Source organism: Canis lupus, chromosome 1 (genome assembly GCF_048164855.1).
Source record: "Canis lupus baileyi chromosome 1, mCanLup2.hap1, whole genome shotgun sequence".
Lineage (NCBI taxonomy): Eukaryota > Metazoa > Chordata > Mammalia > Carnivora > Canidae > Canis > Canis lupus.
In genome coordinates, this window is record NC_132838.1 from 46269274 (window position 1) to 46283826 (window position 14553).

Genomic DNA, 14553 nt, shown 5'->3' on the forward strand with positions numbered 1-14553 from the left:
ACTTAGCATAATACCCTCTAGCTCCATCCATGTCCTTGCAAATGGCAAGGTTTAGGGTTTCTTGATGGCTGAGTAATATTCCATATATATGTAATATATATATATATATATATATATATATATATATATATATATTCCACATCTTCTTTACCCATTCATCTGTTGATGGACATCTGGACTCTTTCCACAGTTTGGCTATTGTGGACATTGCTGCTATAAACATTGGAGTGCAGGTGCCCCTTTTGATCACTACATTTGTATCTTTGGGGTCAATATCTAGTAGTACAATTGCTCGGTCATAGGGTAGCTTTACTTTCATGTTATTTAAAATTGCTTCTTGAGACAGTTTTGCTGATTATATCTTTCTAGGAATTGACAAATTTTGTCTCTGTTTTAAAGACTATTGGCATATATCTGTTAAAAGAAAAGATAAGTGTAACAAAATACCGACCACAAGGAGTTGCGGCAAGGATTAAATGAAGTAAAAACTACATAAAACACCTAGAGCAAACCTAATTCACGTCAGATATTCAATGCATGTTAGTAAATTGTCATTACTATTATTATTATCTTTAAAATATCTGTCCTATTTGTAGTTCTAGCCCATTCTTCACTCCTAACATTGATTTATCCCGTACTTCTTTTTCTTCTTCAAACTTGCCAGAACTCTGTTGATTTTATCAGTCTTCTAAAACATCTTTTACAAAAATATTGATTCTACTATATTGTCTTTTTCTGATCCATTAATTTTTGCCTTGATTTTTTAAAATAGTTTTTTCTACTTTTCTTTTCTCCTCTTGCTTTTTCTCTGTCCTCTTACATGGCATGTTTAGCTCATTAAATTTTGTCTTTTCTAAACATAATGTTTTTGAGAATTATATATATGTGTGTGTGTGTATATATATATATATATATATATATATATATATATATTATGTCCAACAAATTTCTCCCTTCTCATTGAGGATAAAAATGCATGTAGGAAAATAAATAAAATGCACTGATCTTAAGCATGCAATTAGAAGAACTTAAAGGTTTATATACCTGTGACTACACCCAGAAAAATGTATGCAGCATTGCAGGCACTCATGTTCAGTCAGTAAAACCTCAACTTGAGATAACCAGTTACATTGACTTCTATTGTTGTGGATTCATTTTCCTTTCTTTATTGTGGAATAATGCACTGCATTTTCTCTAGTCTGGCTCCACTGGCCCCAAACCATGCTTGTGATATTTATTCTTATTGTGTATATCAGACACTCATCATTTTTTCCCAGAATGAATATAACATGCTTAATCTTTTCCAATGTTAATGAGCATTTGGGTTTTTTTCCAGGATTTGTGTATCATGAATAAAACTGGTAAGGAAGGGGATCCCTGGGTGGCTCGGCGGTTTGGCGCCTGCCTTTGGCCCAGGGCACGATCCTGGAGACCCGGGATCGAGTCCCGCGTCAGGTTTCTGGCATGGAGCCTGCTTTTCCCTCTGCCTGTATCTCTGCCTCTCTCTCTCTCTATGTCTATCGTGAATAAATAAATAAAATCTTTAAAAAAAACTGGTAAGGAAGTCTTGTATATGTCATTTGATGGACAGATGCATCCCACAGGTTTCATTATGTATGTATTTCCATTTTGATTGTGCCCCAATATCTCAACTAATACCTTCAGATCTATCTTTCAGTTCACTAATTGTCTCTTCAGTTGGATATAGCATAGTTTAACATTAGTGGTGTTTTAATTTCAATTTTTATACAAAATGTATAAATTTTTTATACATTTATATTCTATTTTTATGTTGTATTTTCATTTGTATTACATTTCCACTTTATTCTAATATTTTTGTTTGTATTTCATTTTTCCATTTTTAAAAATTTTATTTTGTTATTTCCAAATCTCATAGGTTAAGTTTATAGTCTCTTCTTTTGTCATGTTTTAAATTATGTCTTATATTTCTTAAAACATATATATGTTTTATGTTCTTTTTCTGATAATTTCAGCATTTGGTGTTTTTTCAGGTTTGATTCTGCTGTTGTTTCTCCTGACTCTTGGTTAAGTACCTTGTCTTTCATGTGTATTGTAATTTTTAATTTTTTAAATTTAATTTGTTTCTTGAGAGAGAAAAAGCATGTGTGTGAGACTGGGAGTTAGGGGAGGAGGGGCAGAGGGAGATGGAGAGAGAGAATCTTTTTTTTTTTTTTCTTTAGATTTTATTTATTTATTCATGAGCGACACAGATTGAGAGAGAGGCACAGACACAGGCAGAGGGAGAAGCAGGCTCCATGCAGGGAGCCCGACACGAGACCCGATTCTGGGCCCCCAGGATCACACCTTGGGCTGAAGGCGGCGCTAAACCACTGAGCCACTGGGGCTGCCCAAGGAGAGAGAGAATCTTAAGCAGGCTTCATGCTCAGTCTGGAGACAGATGCAGGGCTCCATCTCATGACCCTGAGATCATGGTCTGAGCCAAAATCAAGAGTCAGATGCTTAACTGACTGAGCCACCCAGGGGCCATTATAATTTTTTAATAATACACTGTTTTCATTAGAACTTTAGTCATGGGAATTATTTGAGGCTTGCCTGGGGGGAGAATTCCTCCCAAGAAGCTTTGTATTTGTTCGTGAAAGGTGACTGGGGCATGAGCAGCCCTGAGCCATCTTAAACTACTTTTAAACTCCAGATTGTGTTTTTGTTTTGTTTTTAATCTCATTAGGCAGTTCAGGTTGTTCAATACTTTCTAGAGGTCAATGAACCGACTTGGTAATAAAGAGGTTTGGAGGAAGAGATTATTGGAGCTTTACCAAAACTTTAGCTATGCCATACCCAAATAATTTGCAAAAAGCTTTGGGATTTCACATGTTCTTTTTCCCCCCTGATACAGTTATCATAATGCTATACAGAAATTTCCCATCTCTATCTTCTTTTATTTCTTTTTTCTTTCCATTCCTCAAATTAATATGTACCCTAAAAGGACATAGCATTGATATTGTTGAAAAACATCTAGCAAGATATTTCAGGCAACTTTTCTCTCGTATACACTTTTGGGAAATCTCTTCATCCCAGATTATAGCACATGCTCTCCTCTTCCAATGCCAATACTACTTATTGATTATACTACTAATAATGTACTTCCTTCTTTTTTTTAGTTTTTAGTTTTGTTTTTGTTTTGTTTTGTTTTGTTTTAGGAAGTACATACATATCTTTCTTTATAAACAAACTGTATGGTTCTACAGTCAGGGACTATGTCTTTATAGTTGCATATCCCTTATCAACTTTACAATATGCAGGATAAAGGGGAAAATTTGCTGATTGATTGGAGGTGCACCTCTGCCAAACCTTGGATTGTGTTGTGAACATCTACATCAACACTTCCTCATGTTGCATAGTTCTTATGTTTGGCTTGCTAACTTGATCTTTCTTTCTGTAGGCTGCTCTGCTTCTTTCCTGATTCTAATTCCTATTTTTCTGACCCTCATCCACTTTATCTTCAACCTCATCCCTTTGAAAACAACAATCCTTTTGGGCAGCAAGTATCTCAGTCACAAATATAGTGAGTTTAACCTAAAAGCAGATTAATTGTCTTTTATCTCAAATGTCTGGCTTTCATCACTCTTGACTTTGTTCCTTGGAATCATACAGGTAAACTAATGCTTCTCTTTTAATAGAAAATCATTAAAGGCAAAGAGGAAGAGCCGTCATGAAACCAGGTACCAACTTGTAATGCTAATAACTTACTTTTCTACTCCTGCAGCCTCTGGGATCATTTCATTACCAACTACATGTTTTACACATTGCCAAATCCATGGATCCATCCTGTCCCTGAGTGTGAATGTATACAGAACTCTCACCCATGTTCCACTGGCATAGCATCAAGAACACCTTTGTACTCTATTCCTTTTATATGTTGCTCTGTATCTGAATTTTAGCAACTTAAATATTTTCTTTTTTTCTTTTCCTCTCATGTCTGTGTTCCTTGACAACACACAGCTGGTTTGGTAGCCCTCATTTTTTAAGGTTAGGTCTTGTATCTATCTTCTGGCCTTCCCCTTTTGCTAGGAGTTTGGATTTCCTCTGATAGCTTGCTCCACACCTGAATATACACCTGTCATCTGAGTTTACTTGTTTTGGTGATTCACAGAGTATTCATATAGGCTGCTGCTTAAGAAGACCACTTATTACCAAGCTGGTTACTAAAACTTTTAGAATGGTCAAGGGAAGAAAATCAAGTTGCAGCAGTTAACGATAATTGGAGACAGATAACTTCCACCTCTGCTTCTAAATCTTGAGTTTTGATAGAGTCAATATCGTTATGTTTTGGACAACAGATAGAATATATCTGGAAATGGGTGAAATGACTGTTACAGGTATGGCATAATTAGAAATATAAATTTTTAGGGAGGGGGGAAGAAATATAAATTTTTAGGAAGCATATAATGTAGACACATAATAGTGTCATTAAACAAAAATATTAAATAATGCCAACAGCTCCATAGCCTAGTGTATCTTTACTGTGCTAACTCATTTTATTTGCCTAACTTGTTTACAGAATACAATAAATTGTACAGCATAAGAAAATTTATAATAGAGCCACTAAAATTAGTTTTCATGTAGTGTCATGGTTGGCCAATATGTCATCAAAATCATATTTTAATCCCCAAATCTCTAAAGAAAGCCATACAACTCAGTTTTCATCTTAGGGATTTCTGAAAACACCATCTCTGAATTCTTACTGTTGAATTGGATGGGGTCAGCACAGAGAGAACAAAAATTGATAGAAACATACTTTCTACAGATAATATTTGGCAGGAGTGGAGGACAATCAATACGAAACCTCTAGTTCAATACTATTACACATAAAAACACAACACCAAACTTTTTAGCGGCACAGAAACATATTAAAATCAATATTAAGTACAAGTATGTATCAGCCCAAAGAAAATGTCAGATGAAAAACCTGTGGAGATCAATACTAAGGCCAAAAAATTCACATATTTTCTTTGTGAGGTTGCTGTGAAATGAAGAAATCTGTATTAGTGACAGTGACAATGTGCAAGATTCTCTCATTAAAGAAAATCCAGCTTAATAAGTACATGTTATAGTGCTGGATTTCTTCCAAACTCTCTCTCCACCCTGTTTTGGCATTTACTCATGAAGGAGATTCTGTGACACCTGGTGAGTATGACTTGTATTAGTTTCAGCCTGGGTGTAGGAACAGTAAAAGGTGTGAGTTGGCAGTGGTGGCAGTCTTGAGAGAGGAGGGAGGATGGCAGGTTTGGGGATGTGTATACACACACACACACACACACACACATACATATATACATATGTATCTGTATATGTATCTATGACATTTCTAGTGTGTTCTTGGGGGAAACAAACATTAAGAAACATCATTTTATCCTATAGGATTTATTTCTCCCTTGAATAATAGAATGAATGCTCTGTCCCTAAATATTTCTTAGTAATGTCACCTAGTCTCTTCATCTCCTAATCAGAATTAGCCTTGCGTATCTGAAAAAAAGCACTAACTTACATAACAAATTTACTTTGGGTACATTTATTTTAGGTTGAGTCTCCCTTTCCACCAGAGAACAGTTTTGCCTGAGACATTTGCAAATTTCAGCAAAGTTTTGTGTATCACAACACAGCACCTCTCTCAACACCTCTTTGCATGATGATGATTAGGCTCATGAAGGAAGCACTCCATAAAATCCGAGAGAGACATCTCATTCCCCTTTTTGTTGCTTTGCCAAAACGTTAATGTCAATAGTTAATATCCTGTTGCTAACTTCTTTATGTAATTCGTTTGTACCATGTATTAGCCGTAATATCAAGACAGACCTCACAACCTCGTAGTCTGTGTTTCCTAATTTGTAAGATGTAATATTTCAACCGCATGCTTCATGGGCCATAACAATCAAAGAAAATGATAAGTGTAAATATGCTTTTGAAAGTTGCAAAGGGCTGCAAAAATGTGAGGTGGCATTCAGTATGGAATGAAACCACATGAGTAGAACTATGATGCTGGTGGCAGAGGCACCAGGGAGACTTTCACATCAAGATCCAGATCCTGTTTCAGGGCTAGAAAGCAACGGTATGGGCAACTGAGTTGTGCCAGTACTAGATTTGTCTTGGCCTTTCAGTGCATTTTGTGAGTCTGCGATCTCAGGTACCTGAAGATGGCCCTTGTTGGGAAATGATTAAAAAAGACGCAGTGATCCTGACTTGTGGCCTTGAGGCTCAGAATTGTTTGATGAATGAATCCAGAACAGCCATTCTCATCCCTCAAGACATAAATGTGATATTATTTAAATATGCAAAATTAGAAAAAAATTTGTGAAACACATTTTCTAACCATGTTGAAAGAGATTCATAATTTGACAAGGATGTGTGAATCTAGGTTCTGACGCTCAGAAGTATAAATAAAGCAATTTGCAGCCCACATTGTAAAAACTAGAGCTCTGCATCCCCCATTAGAAAACTCCTTTGTCTTTCCCCATCACCATAATTAACTAGATGCTATTCATTAAACAATGAAACAGACAATTAAATAGTAATAATAGTACTTTAATTATGAAGGTATTGTTATCTGCATAGAATGTGGAAAGAGAGATCACTTTAGCTGCATTTAAAACGTTTGCTTGTCTGCTTTTTAAATACTGAAGAAGAAAGTGTTCATATTTTCAGAGCCTCTAACAGGAAAAAGGGTAGAATCTATCTCCTCATAAGGCCATTTCTGATAAACAGGAGTCTCATTTATTAATGGAGTAAGCATTGATTAAGATGTGTGAATTCTTAATAAGCATCCTCAGTCTTTTTTCGAGAGGCATCTCTAACAGTTCTAAGAATCATCAGCAAGTATTTTTAGACACAAGGATGCATGATTAAGATGAAAGTCCTGTGCGTGATGACTTTCAGAGTTTATTAAGTACCATGATACTGGGTTTAAATCCAATTTAGACTACTCTGTAACTTGCCTTCTCTTTGTTCCTTTGGGTTGAGTGTGATTTTTAAGAGTATTATGTATATTATGAGTATATTATGATACAACTAAATAAATGACCATATTTCGAGTTACACAAAAGCAAGCTGAATCTCCAAAATAAGTTTTGTGCCTAACATTGGTAACAGTTCCCCACATTTGGGTTTCTATTACTCACAGAGGGGTTTCAGATAGAAACAATGTTCTCATTTATTACAGTCCCCTTTCACCCAGTAAAATCTTAAGACATGGATAGCTTTGTCTGTGTTTCCTTTCTATATCATAATTAAATATAAACTTAGTGTTTCAAAAATGTCACATGTTCATGGAAAACAAGGTAACATTGTGTGGCCATTACATCTAGGTTTGAATCTATGCTTTGCCACTTAGTAGCTCAATGACTTTGGGGAAATAACTCTTCTGAGCCTCTGTTTCTTCATCTGTAAAATGGGGTTACAGTCTAGGTTCTGAGGATTAAATGATCAATATATATAAAACATTTAGGATGGAGCCAGGCTTAGTGAGTCCTTAATAACCTCATTTGTTGTTATCATAGTACATTTCTTACCCTTAATTTCCTTTAATATTGGCATGGTCCTTGGTACAGTGAACTACTGAAATCTCAAAGGTACAAAGAAAGCAGTTACTCCTATTTAAGAAACAAAGCAAATGAGCAAAGGAGAGAGAGAGAGAGAGAGAGAGTGCCAGAGCCAGAGCCACAAGAGAGAAAACAAAAAGCAGACTCTTAACTATAGAGGATTAACTGATGGTTACCCAGAGGAGAGGTGGGGAACGGAGGGTGGTGGGGAAATAGGTGATGGAGATTAAGGAGTGTTCTTGTCATCATGAGCACCAGGTCATGTGTGGAAGTGCTGAATCACTATATTGTCCACCTGCAACTGATGTAACACTGTATTTTAACTATGCTGGAATTAAAAGCTTAATTTAAAAAAATGAGTTATTCTGATAGGTGTGTAGTGATATCTCATTGTAGTTTTGATTTGTATTTCCCTGATGATGAGTGATGTTGAGCATTTTTTCATGTGTCTGTTGGCCATCTGGTTGTCTTCTTTGGAGAAATACCTATTCATGTCTTCTGCCCATTTTTTAACTGGATTATTTGTTTTTTGGGTGTTGAATTTTAGAAGTTCTTGATATATTTTGGATACTAACCCTTTATCAGATATGTCATTTGCAAATATCTTTTCCCATTCTGTACGCTGTCTTTTAGTTTTGTTGATTGTTTCTTTTGCTGTGCAGAGGTTTTTATCTTGATGAAGTCCCAATAGTTCATTTTTGCTTTTGTTTCCTTTGCCTCTGGCGATATACATAGTAAGAAGTTTGCTGCAGCTGTTGTCAAAGAGTTACTGCCTGTGTTCTTCTCTAGGAATTTGATGATTTCCTGTCTCGCATTTAGGTCTTAAATCCATCTTGACTTTGTTTTTGTATCTGTTGTAAGAAAGTGCTCTAGTTTTATTCTTTTGCGTGTTGCTATCCAGTTGCCCCAAAACCATTTGTTGAAGAGACCGTTTTTTCCCCACCATTGGTTATTCTTTCCTGCTTTGTTGATGATTGATTGACCACATAGTAGTGGGTTCATTTATGAGTTTTCTATTCTGTTCTATTCATCTATGTGTGTATTTTTGTGCCATTACCATACTGTCCCAATCACTACAGCTTTGTAATATAACTTAAAGTCTAGAATTGTGATGCCTCTAGCTTTGTTTATCTTTTTGCTTTGGCTATTCAAGGTATTTTATGGTTCCATACAAATTTTAGGATTGTTTGTTCTAGCTCTGTGAAAAATACTGTTGGTATATTACAATTCAGCAATTGCACTACTAGGTATTTACCCAAAGTATACAAAAATACTAATTTGAAAGATTATATGCCCCTTGATGTTTATAGAAGCATTATCAACAATAGCCAAATTATGAAAAGAAGAGCCTAAGTGTCCATTGGCCGTTGAATAGATAATATATATGCAATGGAATATTACTCAGACATAAAAAAGAGTTAAATCTTGCCATTTGCTATGATACATATGGAGCTAGAGAGTATTATGCTAAGTGAAATAAATCGGAGAAAGACAAATACCATATGATTTCACTTTATATGAAATTTAAGAAACAAAACAAAAGAACATAGGGAGGAAAAAAGAGAGGCAAACCAAGAAACAGATCCCTACTGTGGAGAACAAAGTGTTGGTTACCAGAGGGGACATGGTTGGGGAGATGGAAAAAATAGGCAAGGGGGATTAAGGACACTTGTGACGAGCAGCAGGTGTTGTACGTAAGTGTTGAATTACTAAATTCTACACCTGAAACTAATAAAAAATATCAGTTATTCTTGTATTTTTTCCTTAATTAGATACTCTTTGGCTTTTGAATATTCCTGACAATTTCTCTCACACAATCTGAGAAGTCTTCATGAGACTCAGGAACTTATCTGCAGTCATCCCTTCATCTGTCTGAGTTGGCTCTACTACCCAAGTATCCCAAATAGCCTCTTCCTATTTCCAAAATACAGCACCCCTTCCTTTCTTTTCCTAAACTGAAAGACATTTACTTTTACCCATTATAGACATTAAAAGATCATGGAAGACTAAAGTCTTAAAGGTTTAAGCAACCATAGATTCCTTTAGAAGTTTATGTCCCTTTCATATTTTTCTGTAGATAATAATGACATTCTCTTCAGGGTCCCTCATCTTTACTGATCAACAGGATACTAGCCAGCAAATAGTTAAAAACCGGAACCATGGAATATTTGCTGTAAACCCACATATCAGAAAATTCTGGCTGGATGTATGAAATTTTAATTTACAAGGTCAACTACAAGAAAGGTACAATTACACAAGTGAATATATATTTAGAACTCTGGGTTATGTTTTTTGCTCTTTGGGTGCCCAATACATCAGACTTTAGACAGCCCTTCAGGCTAATGTTAGATGTGAGGCTTTTATGCAACCCTAAGTAAATAAATAATTCTCTGTCTTTTTAATTAAAAAGCAATGCTTCTTAATAAGTCTGTGTCAAGTTACACAATCAGTCTCATTTTCTTTGGAGAGTAGGAGAATTAACCAAAGAAAATATAGGAGATGTGACCCCGGTATTATGTGAGGAAACCCTTTAGGTTGAGGAGTGATGAACTCTGTGCTTGACCATGTCTGTTAAGACTCCCCATTGGATCCAAGACACATATTGATCATCAAAGTGCCAGATGGCTATTTGAAGCTCAGCAGTCTACTTGTGGCTCTTTGCTGAGTCCTACCAAGGAAGAATTGTTTTGATCAATTTAATAGTCATTTTTTTGCCAAGGTCATATTGTATTTTTTAATTTACTGTCTAGTAACTTTCTTTATTAATTAGTGAGATCATGAAATCAGAAAGAATTAATATCCTTACCTTTATGCACACAATACTCCTGAGTGATTTTCAATGTTATCATCTACAGTTATTCAATTTTATTTTCAACCTATACTTCAAAGTTTATATAAACACCATTTTGTATTTGAGTGTAATCTCATTATTATTTTGATTGATTAGAACAAATGTTTTTTGAGTTTGTAACTTTAAGGGCATTATCAGGGAAGGTTCCACCATGAATAAAACATAGACCTGTCCTCAGTTGCTTGATTCTTGGTTCGGTGGGGTAAAAACATATCACCTTTTAAATGAGGTAGAATAGACAAAGAATAAGAAGGGCAGACTATAAAAAACAGTCATATGGTAGATTCTGTGCCAAGTGCCTTATATACATGATCTCATTTAATCCCCCCAATATCAATGTGCTATGCATGACTATCCCCATTTTATGGGTAAGAAAATCCAGGCAGGGATATTAAATAACTTGCTTGGGGTCATACATCTAGAGAGTGGCAGGAATGAGATTGAAGTCACTCTGACTTACAGCCATATATTGCCCCTGTCTATACATAAAACATGCAGACACAAGGTTGTAATCCAAGAAAGAAGATAATAAATGTCTTAAGAGAAGAGAAAATCAATAATCATGGGAAATTCAAAGGAGGGAAAGAGATTACCCGTGACTCCAACTCATCAGGGAAATTTCACTGAAGTAGTGGTGTTTAATCAGAATTTTGAAGGACAGGTAGGTTTAAGCTATTCTGGAATAAAGGGCATTCTAGGTGGATGAGAATGCTTATGTGAGAAAAAGGCATTGGGGAAAGGGAAAGTCATGTTCTGGAAAAGCAAATAGTCAAGTTTGACTGGAATGTGGTGTATATGAAGAAGGAGAGTAGGAGGTGTGTTTGGAAAAGTAGGTTTTGAAACTGGTGGCCTTTGGTTCCTGGCTAAGGGATTTGGATTTAATTGGAGACACAACAGAGAGCTCTAGAAAGTTTTTGAGTACGAGAATGGCAGGATTAGCTATGCTTTTGCGCATGTATCTAGCATTGCTATAACAGACTGCAGGGGTCAGCGTGGTCATGAGTCTATGGGTGAATTCAAAGGGATAGAGCTGGAAAGATGGGGGCAGATATGCAATAGAACAAAGGAGAGAGGAGGGAAATGTATCCTCAAGGTTCTAGAATCCGAATGACTGTAAAAATTTTGTGACAAACAAATAATGATATCAGTAGGACAAAATCTTAGCTTTTTGTGTTTCTTTAGTTTTGGAGAATAGGTTTATTTGCTTTGATAGAAGGTGAAGTTGAAGTGGCCATAGGACATCATCTTAGTCCATTCAAACTGTTATAACAAGATACCATAGACCGTGCAGCTTCTAAAAAACACATTTCTCACAGTTCCAGAGCCTGGAAGTCCAAGATCAAGGGACCAGTAGATTTGGTGATTTGGAGTCTGGTGGAGGCCCACTTCCTTTTTCAAGGATAGTTATCTTCTTGCTATATTCACACATGGCAGAAGGAGTCAGAGAACTCTCAGGTGTCTCTTTTATAAGGATACTGATTCCGTTCGTGAAGTCTCCACGTTTCCCAAAGGCCTACCTGAAGATTCCACAATATTGGGCATTAGCTCTTCACATAAGAAAGAATGTGTCTGGGGCCACATTCAGTCTATAGTAGACATCCAGGTGGAGATATCTCAGAGGCAGTGGGGAAATTCCAAACAGAACTAAGAGAAGTGGGACTACAATGTAGACAGAGGAATCATCTGCCCCAGTGAAGAGCTGCAACGGAGAGAAATGATGGGAGATTGGCAGGAGCAAATCCTAGAGCAGAGAGCCATGGTAGAAGTTCAAGGAATATGTAAATTTTGAGTGAGAAGAAGAAAGTCGCCTGGAGAGAGAGAGGGCGAAATGGAAAAGTGCTGAATGCCTTGGTGAGAACCACTGTGGGCCAGAACCAGAGGTGAATGCCTTATGCATGAGAGACAGCAAGCCTGCAAACTAGATATTATCACACGTGGGTACAGACCAGGTCACTGAGGCACAGAGAGTTGAGTTTGCCCAAGATCTGACAATAATAGTATGGTAGGTGAGGAGCCAGAAATGGGATTTGCTGCTCCTGGTTCTAAATCCTGTGCTTTTTTCTAGGTCAGGGGTTGCTAAAGTTTTGTGGGCCATATGGTTTCTGTCACTACTACTTGATTCTGCTGCTGTTGTGCAAAAGCAATCACAGACAGTAGTAAATGGGCATGGCTGTGTTCCAATAAAACAAATTTATGGACACTGAAATTTGAATTTCATATAATTTTCATGAGTCACAAAGTAGTATTCTCATTTTGCGTTTTTTCCAACCATTTGAAAACATAAAGGCATTCTTTAAGCACAGAGAGTGCAAAAACAGGTGGCAGACCAGATTTGACCTGAAAGCTATAGAACTTCAGCAGAAATGGGTAGGGAGAGGTGTCAGAAACATGTCATATCACAGAAGTTTACAAAACTGTACCAGGACTATTGGATTCCAGTCTTTTCTCCGATAATTTGTACTGACACAGGTTTTGTTTGATGTCTTCTCCTTGAGCCTGTAACAGCAAATAGCTTAATTGCAAAGTTACTTCTTAGCTTAATGGTTCTTCTGGAACTGGGGAGTCTCCTCAGGCATAACAGGATCAGCTCTATTTTCCCACTTCACTCAGCCTATTTTTTCTTTCCTCTTTGTAATTCTGTGGCGAAGTCTGACCCTACCCTTCAAGCCTTTTCTCCAGGTGCATGAGCTCCATTTTAACTCTGGTTCTTGATTTGGAATAATTCTGCTCATTAAAGATGCTGCACTCTACCTTCTTCCATAGTAATGAACTTTCAGCATGAGAAGCAAAACAAAGATCACCGTTTTCTTCTCATTCTTCATTCAAAATCACTGTTTCCAGTTTTGTTCTTCTTGTTTGAAAACCAAGTGTGGGAATTTTTGTACATTCTGCCTCTCACCTCCTACCCACTTCTTCATGTAATTACATTTTTGTTTGAACGTCAGTTCTTGTGACCTACGTTCCCCTCTCATACACACATATGCAGGTCCAAAGCAACTCTTTGTTTCTGAAAATGTGTGCTTCCTTTGCTTATTTTTTTTCCTCAGTGCTATTTTCTTTTTCCTCCATATTTCTGGTAATGCAATTGTACTTAACTACTAATTTGGAGGGGATTACATTTACTAAAAAAAAAGACATGTTGGAGAAAGATTTCAGATCCTTGGTTAGCTGGAAGAATATTTGGCAGGGATAGAAGTACATTTCATCACGCCATGATTTACCTAGTTCTCCATTTAAAGTGGACCATACATTTTGAAAAGTTCAAGAGAAGACATCAAAGGTAGGGTTGACCAGAAACCATGCAAGAAACTGGGCAAACATGTGGGAAATCTACAACTTCTCTTTTCAGGTATACTCTCTCCTCTTGAGTTGTTTTCAGAGAGATACTTTTCCTTTGTTTCACTCCTTGCATATGGCAGGGCATTAACACCCCAGCTATAGAGGTGAACAATTGGATGGTAGATGTGGATGGATTGGCATCTCCTTTGCCTGCAACTAGAATGGCTTAGGATGCCCTACTGGCCACTAAGCTTATACCTTTCCCAAATTGCTTGACTTAAAAAAAGGAGGCCATATTCATCTCATTTTTAAAAAGAGACCTATTCATTTATTTTAGAGACCAAGAGTGAGTGGAGTGAGGGGCAGAGGGAAAGGGAGAGAGAGAATCCCAGGTAGGCTCCAGACCCAGTGCAGAGCCAAACATGGGGCTGGATCCCACGACTCTGAGATCATGACCTAAGCCAGTGTCAAGAGTTGGTCACTTAACTGATTGAGCCATCCAGGTGCCCCTCATCTCATTCTTTGTTGATAAATAGTATCAAGTAGTAATATGATTCTGATAGGGGCCTTTTGGAAACCAGAGAAACCCAAAGAAGAGCTTCTGACTGAACTCAGTCCCAAATCACTGCTTTGAAAAAAACAATATGAATAATAACTGTTTCCATGTCATTAGCACTAATTATGCACCAGATCCTGCATTGGTCCTTCACATACATTGTTTCACCTAATTCCGGTTCTTTACATGAATTGCCATTGCCCTTCCACAGCAAATGAAGAAACTGAGACCCACTGAGTTTGTTTACCCTGCCAGGACTTAAAACCAGGTGTGATGGGTTCCTAAATATTGTA